Source organism: Grampus griseus (genome assembly GCF_964374135.1).
Source record: "Grampus griseus genome assembly, chromosome: 18".
NCBI lineage: Eukaryota > Metazoa > Chordata > Mammalia > Artiodactyla > Delphinidae > Grampus > Grampus griseus.
In genome coordinates this window covers 21,177,071-21,189,695 of record NC_139012.1, presented here as the reverse complement: position 1 = coordinate 21,189,695, position 12,625 = coordinate 21,177,071, and the positions used below count along the sequence as shown (strand labels likewise).

The 12,625-nt window shown below is 32.1% G+C and overlaps 1 long non-coding RNA gene across 1 annotated transcript in view; it reads right to left on the bottom strand.

The window, feature by feature from the left end:
* LOC309835963 overlaps positions 1-8,084 on the bottom strand; it is a 31,003-nt gene extending 22,919 nt beyond the window's left edge. The window contains exons 1-2 of the long non-coding RNA XR_014298065.1: positions 8,016-8,084; positions 3,486-3,557 (exon numbers count right to left, since the gene is read on the bottom strand). This is a non-coding gene — a long non-coding RNA (uncharacterized lncRNA). The remainder of the gene's footprint in view (positions 1-3,485; positions 3,558-8,015) is intronic.
* Between the last annotated feature and the right edge of the window lie 4,541 nt (positions 8,085-12,625).

Below are 12,625 nucleotides of genomic sequence, written 5' to 3'. Positions count from 1 at the left end.
AAAGAGAGTGGATTACACTGACCTTATACAGTAAGTGATATTCTTAGTTTGGTTGAGTATTCTCAATTGATTTCAATGCATTAAATAGTAATTTTACACACACAGATATCTGTAATAACAAAACACAACCATATAAATACTCATATTCTGAAGAAGTCATAGTAGACATAAGTGTTAATCTTTATTGCTGTACCTACAGAAAATTTAGAAGAGCCATCATTTTGAGCATCTGCTCTACTTTCTACTCATTCATTCTGATGGAAGAGAAAATCTAGAAAATGTATTGACTGCCAAGAATATAAATATACCTGCTGGCAAAGATTAATGATCTGTTACAATGGACAGTGAATCAGCTATATGATGAATTCCATCTCACTTGAAAAAACATCCTGAACTGTGAAAAATAATATGAATTATACTTACAAAATGGTAATGAAAAGGTTTGATATAAGAGATAAAACAATGAAATTCCAATTGCCTATTGCATTAATTTATTGATCAGTAGCTTGGTAAGTGTATAAATTAACAGAACAGTTAAATAGCTAATATCTAATGCTACCGAGTAATAAAACAATTCTGAATATGAGATAAAGTGATTTTACTAAGTCATGGTAAAAATAAGCTATAAAATTGTGTTAAAAATATCATCTATATCTCTATCTATCATCTACACACATACATATGTGTGTATGTGTACACATATATATACATACATTGTAAAACCTTATAATATTTACTGAATATGTATATATATATATACACACACATTACAAAACAGTATTAGAATCTTATTTGAAAAAAATTTGAAAAGAAAATGGAGGTAAAGTACTTCTTTATTTTTGGTTTCTGCAGAGTTTTATAAAGGGAATGCTAAGCAATAATTCAAAGAATATTGAGGATGAGGATAAACCTCAAATGTAAATGCTTCACTAATACAAGAATTCCATCTTGAATACCTCAGATAGAGATCCTTGGCACTTAAAAATGTCCATCAATGCAGTGTTCGCAGGGAAGTTATTTCCATTTTTGGTCAATTAAGTTTTTTAAAAGATTTTATCTAATGATTTTTCTTTTTAAGTAATTGAATTTTACTACCAACATCTGAAATCTCTGTTCAACTTTCATTGAAAACTCTTGTGAAATGTTAAAAGAATATGACCCACTAATATCCACATAACTTTCTAGGTACCACAGCCAAGTTGTTTATGAAAAGCATAATATAATACTAATAATTCAAAATTTTTGAAGTATAACATGTTATATCAGTGTATTCAGTAGGATGTTTGAAGGTATAATAACTAATCTTAACAGAATTTGTCTACATAGAATTTACTTGCCTAGTGAACATCCTTTGAGATACATTTTCACTAGGAATAAATGTAATGAGCTAATAAAGAAAATGAAAATATCTAGGTCAAGTTTGTAAAGAAATAAAAGAAAGTCTGATCACTACATTATTTCTGTTTTTAAATACAGTAAATATATTTGCTAATTTTATGCTTGAGGGACCATGAACTATAAAATTTTTATACTGCAGGATTCAAGTGACATTTGTAAGAGGATGTGGTCCTATCATCTCTCTCTTAGAATCTAAACTCTTAAAGGATCAGCTGATGAAGAATAAACATTATGTTTTAAGAATAATATTAGTAGGTATATATTTAATTTTATACATAAAGTACTAGATCTTTAAACATAAATTTAAAAGATTACTAAATGTTAAAAAGCATAGAGAAAGTTCGAATGATAGCTCTAAGTGATGGTAACTTTAAATGAAATTTTCACTGGGAAGATCATTAATGATGTCATTTTTCCCATTTTTATTTACCAAAATTATCTCAAAGCTAAAGAAAAATAATATGCAGAAAAAATTAGGAAAATTTATTGTCTATTATGCTTTCATTAATCTTTTCTAACCTAAACACAACAGTTTTCATAAACAATTCCTTATATATGAGTATTTTATTTTTATATTGCAAAAGAATTTTATATATAAAATTTATTATTTTATATATTTATTTTATATATTTATTATTTTATATATTTATTTTATATATTTTATTTATATATATGCAAAAGAAGTTTGCAGAGCTGAAATGTCCACATATCCCTCTACTTCCATCGGGTTGGATAATTAATATCTTTTTCAAGACAATAAAAAAATCGATAACTTATAAGTTAGACAAATGTGAAACATGTCTTTCCCCATAAGATAAAACATATTTGAGAGAAAATTAAAACTCACAGGTTCTATGCAAACATTTTCTAAATATAAATATTTTTTGTCTGAATATTGATTTAACTATAGTCTTGCTGTATTCATGGGCTTCAGCAACCCAAATATGATATAGCAAAGGGGACCAAGAGGAAAAAAATAAACAAACCAAAACAAAAATAAGTAAAGAGAGAAACCAAAAATGAAGATGCACAAAATCAAAGATAAATTATTCAAGAGAGAGATGAACTGGTGGAACACATCCAATCTTGCTGCCAAGTCAAGTAAAGTGATGTCAGAAAGTGTCCATTGGGTTTGGTCCAATTTTGGTCATTGATGAATTTGATAAATTTCAATGCAGTAAAGGAGAATGAATTGGATGGAAGAGTAAATGGAGAGAAATGTCTTTTCTCGTATTATTGCTGATAATGCATCTGGTTTACATAACACCTGAAAATGTTTGATAGTACATATTTTAAGTCATCCATGAGCTGATAAATTTGTAAGGATTTATCATGCTAACCCCAGTGAAGTAAAGTAAAATAAAAGCTGATTTTTCCTTGAGGAATTTAGCGAAGAAGAGAAACTCAAGCACTGGTTTTCACAGACTCAGTTTTTGTGGAAGACAAAGCTTTATGCCAGTACATGTGTAATAAGATTCTTGCCCATAATGTTGAAATCCCTAAGGGTTGTTCCCCTATCTCAAAGAGCCACAACAAAAATTGTTTTGGCTTTATGCGAAGTGGGGGTGGGACAGTCTTAGAGAAGTTTTAAACCAAAGCTGGTATTCAGAGGTTTTTATAGATATAACTTAACATTGCCTGGGATATTCAAAAACAGCCCAGCTTTGGAGGAAAATCAAACTAAATAGACTGAAACTCCAGCGGGACAGTCTTTATAAGGTAACAGTGTATTGTTGAATATTTTCTTCATAGAGAGCATTTGTTAACACTAGACATGGCTGATGATTGAACTTGGTCCTTACAGAAGTACTCGACTGGGTAAAGAAAATCTAGCAAAGATTTGGGTGTTTGTGCTGTTCTGGCACAGCAAATTTGAAAATCCAGGCACCCTAAATGTGTGATTCTCTTTATCTTATAGTCCGGTGGTCCCCAACCTTTTGGCACCAGGGACTGGTTTCGTGGAAGACAATTTTCCCATGGACTGGGGCAGCGGGGTGGTGGTTTCGGGATGATTCAAGCACATTACATTTATTTCTATTATTATTACAATATAATGTAATATATAATGAAATAATTATACAACTCACCATAATGCAGAATCAGTGGGAGCCCTGAGCTTGTTTTCACTTGCCACTCACTGATAGGGTCTTGATATGAATCTGCAAACAATTGATTTATTATGGTCTCTGTGCAGTCAAACCTCTCTGTTAATGGTAATCTATATTTGCAGCCACTCCCCAGAGCTAGCATCACTGCCTCAGCTCCACCTCAGATCACTGGGCATTAGATTCTCATAAAGAGCATGCAACTAGATCCCTTGCATGCGCAGCTCACAGTAGGGTTCGTGCTCCTATAAGAATCTAATGCCACCGCTGATCTGACAGGAGGCGGAGTTCAGGCGGTAATGCGAGTCATGGAGAGCAGCTGTAAATACAGATGAAGCTTCACTGCTCACAAGCCACTCACTTTCTGCAGTGTGGCCCGGTTCCTAACAGGCCACAGACCCTTACTGGTCCATTTGCCAAATTCTTGTGCTAAGTAGCAGGTTAAGAGTTTCTGTAAAGCGAAATAAAATTCCTATAATCTTGCAACATCTAGAAGAAATATTTACACCTAGAGAACGGGGCCTCTTTCAAGTGTACACCGTGCTTTTCACTCAAGGCTTTTGTTATGATTGGAGTAGGGTGCAATTGAAAGGAAAAACTACAAAGCCTGAAACCTCCAAATAACAGACTCACACAATCCTTCAGTTGAGGATAGACAGAGACCCAGTCAGATTCTCAGCTAAAAAAATTTGGGGAACATTGCAATACACTGAATTTTGTGCCCCCCCCCTTCCAAATTCGTATGTTGAATCCTAATCCCCAGTGTGATGGTATTTGGAGATGGAGCTTTTGGGAAGTGATTAAATCAGGAGGGGATTAGTGCCCTTACAAAGAGACCCCAGAAATCTTCCTTGTTCCTTCTATTATGTGAGACACAGAGGAACGATATTCATTTATGAACCAGGAAGCAGGCCCTCTCATCAGATACCAAATTTGCCAGCTCCTTGATCTTGGACTTCCCAGCCTCCAGAATTGTGGAAAATAAATTTCTGTTGTTCATAAACCACTCAGTCTATGGTATTGTGTCATAGCAGCCTGAATAAACTAAGACTAACATGCACGAGGAATAGAAAAGAACAAAAGGTTAAATGATTCTTAGTAAAATTTCAACCTTGTCCTCACCAAATGAATCTCAGATGGATTGAAGAGATTCATCACTTACTCTGCCTAACAGTAGAAAGTGGGAATGATCTTGTCAAAAGATATCATTTGGAGCTTTTTCTGTTCCTTTCTACATTTTGTCTAAGATAACATAAAAATTATTGCACATGTCAAGAGATAAGATGATATGACTCATAATAAAGAGAAAAACAAACATTAGAATGAAACCACAGAGAATCTCAACATTGAGATTAACAGATAAGGATTTTAGAATAATTGAAACAACATAAATATATGGAAATTAACAAAATATGTTAAATAGATGAAAAGATGAAGAGTATTGGTATCAATAGAGTGAATCACCTATACATGATACAAATATGAAACAAAATAGCAATAATTTATAACCCTTTGAATAGGTTTAATAGTAGAAAGGGCACTGTAAAATACTACTAGTTAAGATAAGGTGGATACAAAAAACTAGCAGAAAGGGAAAAAATAGGGGGTGAGGGAGAAGAGCAGAGTGTTTGACACAAAGACAACATCGTAAAAGTCTAAAATAAGTGTAAATGGAGTTCCAGAGAGGAGAAAGAGGAAATGTAGTAGGAGAGACATTTATCAAAGCTAGCAACACACAGATTCAAGAAGCTCAGTGGACACAATGTGAGAGAAATATAAGGAGAGGCCTAATTGCATACAGCACAGTCAAGCCTCTGAAAAAGAAAAAGGAAAAGCAATTTTTCAAAACATCTTGAAAGGAAAAAGACATGTTACCACAAAGATCACCAGAAGACTTATAGAGAAGACTTTAACAAAATCAGTGAGTCAGAAAATATGAAAAGGGTAAAAATAATTTCAAAAAATTACAGATACTAAAAATCTATACCCAACATAAATTTTCCTGGAAAACTCATGGGAAATAAAGTAATTTCAGGCAAATAAAAGGTGAGATAATCTGTCACCAACAGTTCTGTGCTACCAGAAGTGCTTAAATTCAAACCTAACCTCTACTTAACTAGCTGAGTGACTTTTTCCAAGTTTATTTACCTCTCTGTGTCTCAGTTTCCTTATCTACAAATATGAGATACAAATATTGCCCAACTTACAAGAACAAGGTTTAAAGGATTCATGGATTTAATGCATTGAAGATACTTCAATCTATTCCTAGAATTTAAAATATATTTAACATTATTTTTATCAGTTTTAAACATTGTACTGAAAACTACTATTTATTGTTGCGAAATATCTCATTACTGGGAGAATATGTTTCAATCACTGACAGGCAAGTTTATGTGGATATCATGAGCCAGCAATTGGGATTTAACTTGAATTATTTCCTTGATATAAATCTTTATCTTCCAACATCTCATTTGTAATTCTGGACAAGTTGCATTACCTCTTTGTGCCTCTATTTCTGCATCTATAAAATAGCAATACTATATGTAGCTAACATTGTATGACCATTGTGAGTTTTAAGTTAGGCAATGTATGTTTAGAGATCATAAACATATAGTATTTTTAGTAGTATTATATATTGTTTTTTGTAGACATTATACACAGTGCTGTATAGCAACTACTACACCTATCTCTATGCGCTCGTCTAGGATCAATTCCCAGAGATAAGATCCTCAAGAGTAAACATCTATCAACATTTTAAGATGGTAAGTATCATTAGACTGCCCTTTAGTCTATCCTAGAAACTAAAATGCTCACCAGGAATGTACAAAATAGTGCATTTCTACACATCCCTGAAGAAGATGGATAAAAGCATTGTTATATTCATATAAATTTTTATGTATTTTACAGCTGAAAAGAAATAGCTCACATTTTTCCATTTTTCAGCTAATAAAATATGATAAATCACTATGATTAATAATATACTGTGCTCAATGAACATATTTTAAAAGTAGTATTCTAACAGAATTCAAATCTAAAAAGCCATTCATTCATTTAATACTAATTAAACACAATTTGTTTTGATTTGATGATTGTCCACATAAAGTTATATTTATTATAGTGACTACTTGATTGGTAAGCAACAATGATTTGCATAAATAATTTTCATTGGAACATCATAATGCTCCCCCCTTTTAAACTTTTTACTTAATATTTTTCATTACTGGACCTAATTAGAACTCTTTTTCTTCCCAAATGAAACAATAACATATACTTGTGGTTTTGTTCTTATCTTCTTTGAACTACGGACAAAATGAAGTCAATAAAAAATGTGCTGAAGCTAATTCAATGTGGAATGGGCACACTGAACTCAGACTGTTAGAGTTTCAGATGTCCTCAGAGATAATTTTAACGTGATTTTCCCCCCAATGCTGAAGCCCTTCTGTAACTTCCCTAGTAGTTATGCATTCCATGTCTGAAGGGGAATAATTAGTTGTTAGAGATTACTTTCTAATATTGAGCCAAAATTTCTCTTTTTTTGGTCACATTCACAAGCCTGACCCTAATTCTGCCCTAAGATGTCTTAAGGCATCTTCAAAACAAACATTTTTTAAATGTACGAGCACAGTTTAAAAACTAATGAAGTCCTAACTTTTGATAAACCAACTTTGCTTTAGATATTAGAATGATATTTGATTTCCTCTCATTCTGGCTATTCTCACTAGGTAAATTCAATATCTCAACATCTCTTTGTACTTAAGAAGGGAGATTTTTACTTAATTTCATTTAAGACTTTTATTTATTTTACTAAATTTTGTAATTTCTTTTAAAAAATCAATTTTGTAAAGATTTATTTTCCACATTGTCAGGGCATCCAGGAGTAGTAAGTTCAATATTTGCATGTCTCTTTGTAAACTCCAACAGCTAAAAGAAACACAGAGGCTTACCTTCATATATTGGGCATATTAATCAAAAACATTATTTGATATTGAGCTATGTATTATTTAAACCTTTACCAAAAAAATTCTGAAAAGATTTTTTAATTTGAAATAAATATATATGACATTATCATATTCTTTAACATCACCAAACTGAATATTCTTTTCAAAAAAATTCAATTTACTCAGAGCTCTAATGATAAAAAAAAAAATGAAAATCTCTGGAAACATAAATTTAAAGTAATCTCATCCTTTTATTCAAACTAACTAAACTTGTAGGTAAATCAAGGTTAAGAGGAGACAAAAATGTCTTTGATAATTACAAGTTAATTAAAGAGAATATAAAAATCTGGAAATGAAAGCATTTTAAATGCTTTGGCCACTTTTTGCCCAATGTCTAATTTACACCTTCATATTTTTAAGAATGAGCCATCTAAAATGTGGAATAACAAAACTCACCCCACAGAAACAAAGGATAAGCTTTAAAAGGGCAATTCTTTCTGCTGCTGCAGCTAAAGCTAGAATTGCCCTGCAGGCAACTGCAATTCTCTGGTACATTTAAGTAGTTTCTACTTACAAAAGTGGAGTAAGGCAAAAGACCCTGAGGAGAAGCCCTTTTGTTTCATTTTTGATCACAGCAGTTTCTATAAAAGATCAAATTTTAATGAAGGAAAAATTAATATATGTTTAGATGATGGAGACAAATAATACAATAACAGCAGCCCCTCCAACCAGTCCTTTTGAAAAAAGAGAAACTAATTACTCATGTGAAGTCTGCTTATAGATCTATTTCATTGCATTACAATTATTTTTGAATGAATAAAATTGCTGGAGGACATATTTTTTCTCTTCCTTCTTAAAATTGGGTAATAATCTGGTAAAGTCATAGCTAGGTGTACCTTTAGACTTGCTGTATTATGTTTCTAAACAACCTAGTTTAACTCTTATAAATGTAAAACACACCCTGTATTAATCCTTTCTGCTTAGCCTCTCAGCAGGATGAATTTAAAGTCATCTTAATGGCCCCAAGCAATATTTTAAAAAAGCATAGAAAAATCTTGAGATCATTTGAATCATTCCGATGTCAGAAAAATAACACTCATAAATACAGCCTTCAGTGTTCTATTTCAGACTCATTTTCAAATTCCCAAGGAATAGGGTTTTAATAACAGGAAGAGATAATCAAGAATAAATTTATAGAGTTATACAAAAATAGTTCAGTGAGAATTTGCTCGTTATGGTACTAAATTTGAGATGCTCATCATACCGTGTGCCCCATGGGAACTGGTTTGTATGCAAAACTGATGAATTTGATAAAATGAGGAATGATTTAGGTTCATCATAAATAATTGTAATATGAAAATTCTGTAGAACAAATGAAATATATCACAGGTAAAGAATATGACAAAATAGAATTAATTACTTAAAATTACATTAATATTGTTCATATAAAACTTGAATGCTCTTTCAAACATAATTTTGTTAGTAGATACATAGAGAAACCTATTTTGACCTAAAATATACACATATATTAATTTGTAAATTATAGGAAAACCAGATTTTATGTACTTTATTAGAAATTTACTTGTTAAACATTTATTTCTAGTTCTGAATATGGTGTTTGTATGGTTATAAAACTGGGACTAGGTATTTATTATAAAAATAGACAATGTCTGCTGTTTCTTTTTTCATTTGTACACATGGGGAATATATGTTCCCCATGTGTTCAAATAACACAAGGTGTTGGAGCTGATTGGAGAGAAAGTGCATACATTTTTCCTCTTATAGGAATAAATTTTAAATCTATTAATGACAAAGTTGCATTATTATATATATATATATTTTACTTAATATTCTGTTTGAAATCAAGTGTTACTTTAAACTGATAAGAAATTTTCTTAATTATTCAGAGAAGAGGTTTGGAAGTATTTGCATAAATGAAATGATACTTTAGGAATGTTTGGATTTTTAAAAAAGAATGATGTTGATAAAGACATGGTATGTAAAACAGAGACATAGTGTGATGTGGAAGCTATACCATGTTAAAAGTTTAGCCATTATGTTATGGCCATTCCTTTGAAATTAATTCCTGGTATTTTGACCCATATATTATTTTATAACTTACTGAGAGAACCACATATTAGCTCTGTGAAATTACATAGCCCATGTGTTTAAAGCACAAATTAGCAAAGAAAATTATCTACATTAACATTTGGATTTGGAGAAACCATGAGATTTAATGATGTTGTATCCAAAGTATTTTATCATCTATATTTTCCCCTCAGATGAACATATAAAATATATATATATATTTTCTGCTCAAAATGCCAGCAGATTTTGTGCTCTGGTTCCAGGTAAGATAGCGTAAGCATATTTCACCCTGACTCTTCCACCGAAAGAATGAAACATTCCAAAAATGGATTTAGTAGCTCTTTGAGGACTCTAAAAAGTAAATAGTAGCAGACTGATTGGGGAAAATTTCAAGCAGCACTGAACCAATGGTGATTTACCAGTTGTTTTCCACTGTTTTTCCAGGGCTTGAACACTACACAGCATAAAACACAAAAATAAATCATTCTCTACAGATAAAAGAACACCAGGAAAAGCCCTCTTGTTTGGTTCATAGAGATAGAAAGTGACTTTTTAAAGATCACCAGACAGGAAATCACAACGGTCACAACAAGAAACCACAAAAGCCAAGACTGTGAGGAAGAGGAACCTTCTGTTTTGATCGGTGGAGCTCTGGTGCCAGGAGGTTGGAACAAACCACTGTTGCTTTTTGCTCTCTCTCTGTAATTCTAGCACTTGGCCATGGATGTGGACATGCTCACTGAAGTGTGCCAGAGAGCCGGTGACTAAAGCTCAGTCCTCCTAACAGAGAACCAAAAAGGAGAGCCCCAGAGAACCCTAAAATACTAGGAAGATTGCAGAAAGTGTGTGAGAAAGTGACCCCTACAGTTATCTATCAACTCCTGGGCTTGCTCTTGAATTGAAAGAAAAAAATGGAAAGTCTCAATAAATGCATTGAAGAATACAAAAGAAAATCAAGTGGAAATACTACATATAAAATATGCAACAGATGAAATGAAGAATACACTGGATGGACTCAACAGCAGAATGGAAATGACAGAGGAAAGAAACAGTGAACCTGATAGATCAATAGAAATTATCCAATATGAACAAAAAAGAGGAAAAAAAAAAAGAAAAAACAGAACAGAAAAGATTCTCAGGAATCTACAGTAAACAAACAGAAGGCTAAATCTTGATGTAATATGAATTCCAGCATGAAAGAAGGTGGTGCTTGAAAAATATTTACAAAATTAATGGCTGAAATTTCCTAAATTTGGCCAAAGACATAAAGTGACGGGTTCAAGAAGCTCAGAGAATCTCCAACAAAACAAATCCAAAGAATGCTATGATCAGGTACGTAATAATAAAACTGCAGAAAACTAAGACAAAGAAAAAATCCTGAAGGTAGAAGAAAGTAGAGCACCATTTTTAAAGTGCTGAAAAAAAGTTCTATATCCAGTGGAAATATCCTTCAGGAATGAAGGTGAAAGACATTTCCAGATGAAGAAAATCTAAGAAAATCCATTACCAGCAAATTTGCTCTAAAATGATTGCTGTTAAAAGGAGTTTTTCAGACTGAGGGGAAACAATGCCAGACAGAAACTTGGAACCTTAGCAATGAAGGAAGAACAATGGAAATGGTAAATATTTGGGTAAATATATTAGATTATTTACCTCTGGGTTTTTATAATTTATTTGATGCTTAAAAGCAAAAATGATAGCACTGACTGATTTGGTTTTTAATGCATATAGATGCAATATACAAGAGAACTGTAACAACAGGAGCTTAGATAATGGTACGTTTTCTATATTTCTCATCAAATGTTAAAATGTTGGTTGTAAGCAGACTGTGTAATTTGAGTATGTACGTTGTAATCCCTAAGACAACTACTAAAAAAAATTTGTATGGAGATAAACTTAAAACTACATCGCAAACCTTAGAGTGTATTACTAAAAAATATTCAAATACTGCAAAAGAAAATGGAAAAAAGGGGAAAGTAATAACAAGAAGAAGGAACCAAAAAATTAAATTGTAGAACTAATTCCATAGGTCAAAAATTACATTAAAGGTAAATTATATAAATGTAAATGATCTAAGCACACCCACGAATAGATAGAGAAATAGGGTTGATTAAAAGTACAAAGAAGAATAAAGATATATCATGCAAACACATCAAAACAAAGCTAGAGTGGCTATATAAATATAAAAGAAGCAAAAGAGCAAAGGACATTACCAGGGATAGGTGGGGCACTGCTTATTCACCAAGAAGGCACATAAGTCTAATATTTATGTGCCTAAAAATGAAATTTCAAAATACAAAAACTGGCAAAACTTAAAGGAAATTTAGACAAATCTACAGTTACAGTTAGAGACTTCAATGTTTCTCTCCCAATAATACATAGAACTATTAAACAGAAAACTGGTAAGGATATAGAAGAAATGAACTCCAACAATCAACTGGATTTTATCAACATTTTTTAGAACATTTTATCCCAAAACATCAGAATACTTTTCAAGAGCATGTGAAATATTCACAAAATGTAATCATTTTTGACATATCCCAATATATTAATACACTATTTATTGCCTTAAAAAAAAAAAAGCAGAGAATGAGTCAGTGGTAGCCTCACTCCAAAGTTAATCTCTTTAACTTCATTGTAAATGGCATGTGCTTATATCCTTTAACTTGATGAGTCTATTAGATATATTAATGGCTTAAAAGAATTGTATTTAAGGCTCCCACATCTGTGTTGAATCTTAAGTTTCAATCAAAAACATATCCATAAACTCCGGAAGGCAGGATGAAAGGAAGAGAGTTAACAGAGAATTTCCCCTAATGTCTAGCACTCAGGTCACAGACAGAATCAGTATTCAGCTCTGGAGCAAGAGAATTTGTATAGGGTATAAGGTGGTATTTCAGTTCACTTTGATGACATTATGGTCTAAGATATGAGGATACCTTGCAATCGAACATACTCCATTGGCAAAATACTCTGCAGAGCCTAAGCCCAAGGAACAATAGTACAACACTCTTTAGGGCTACATGCTTACCCAATATTTTAATGACAAATTCTGTTAGAAGCTGAGTAGGAATATGGGCTTAGGTTGGAGATTTT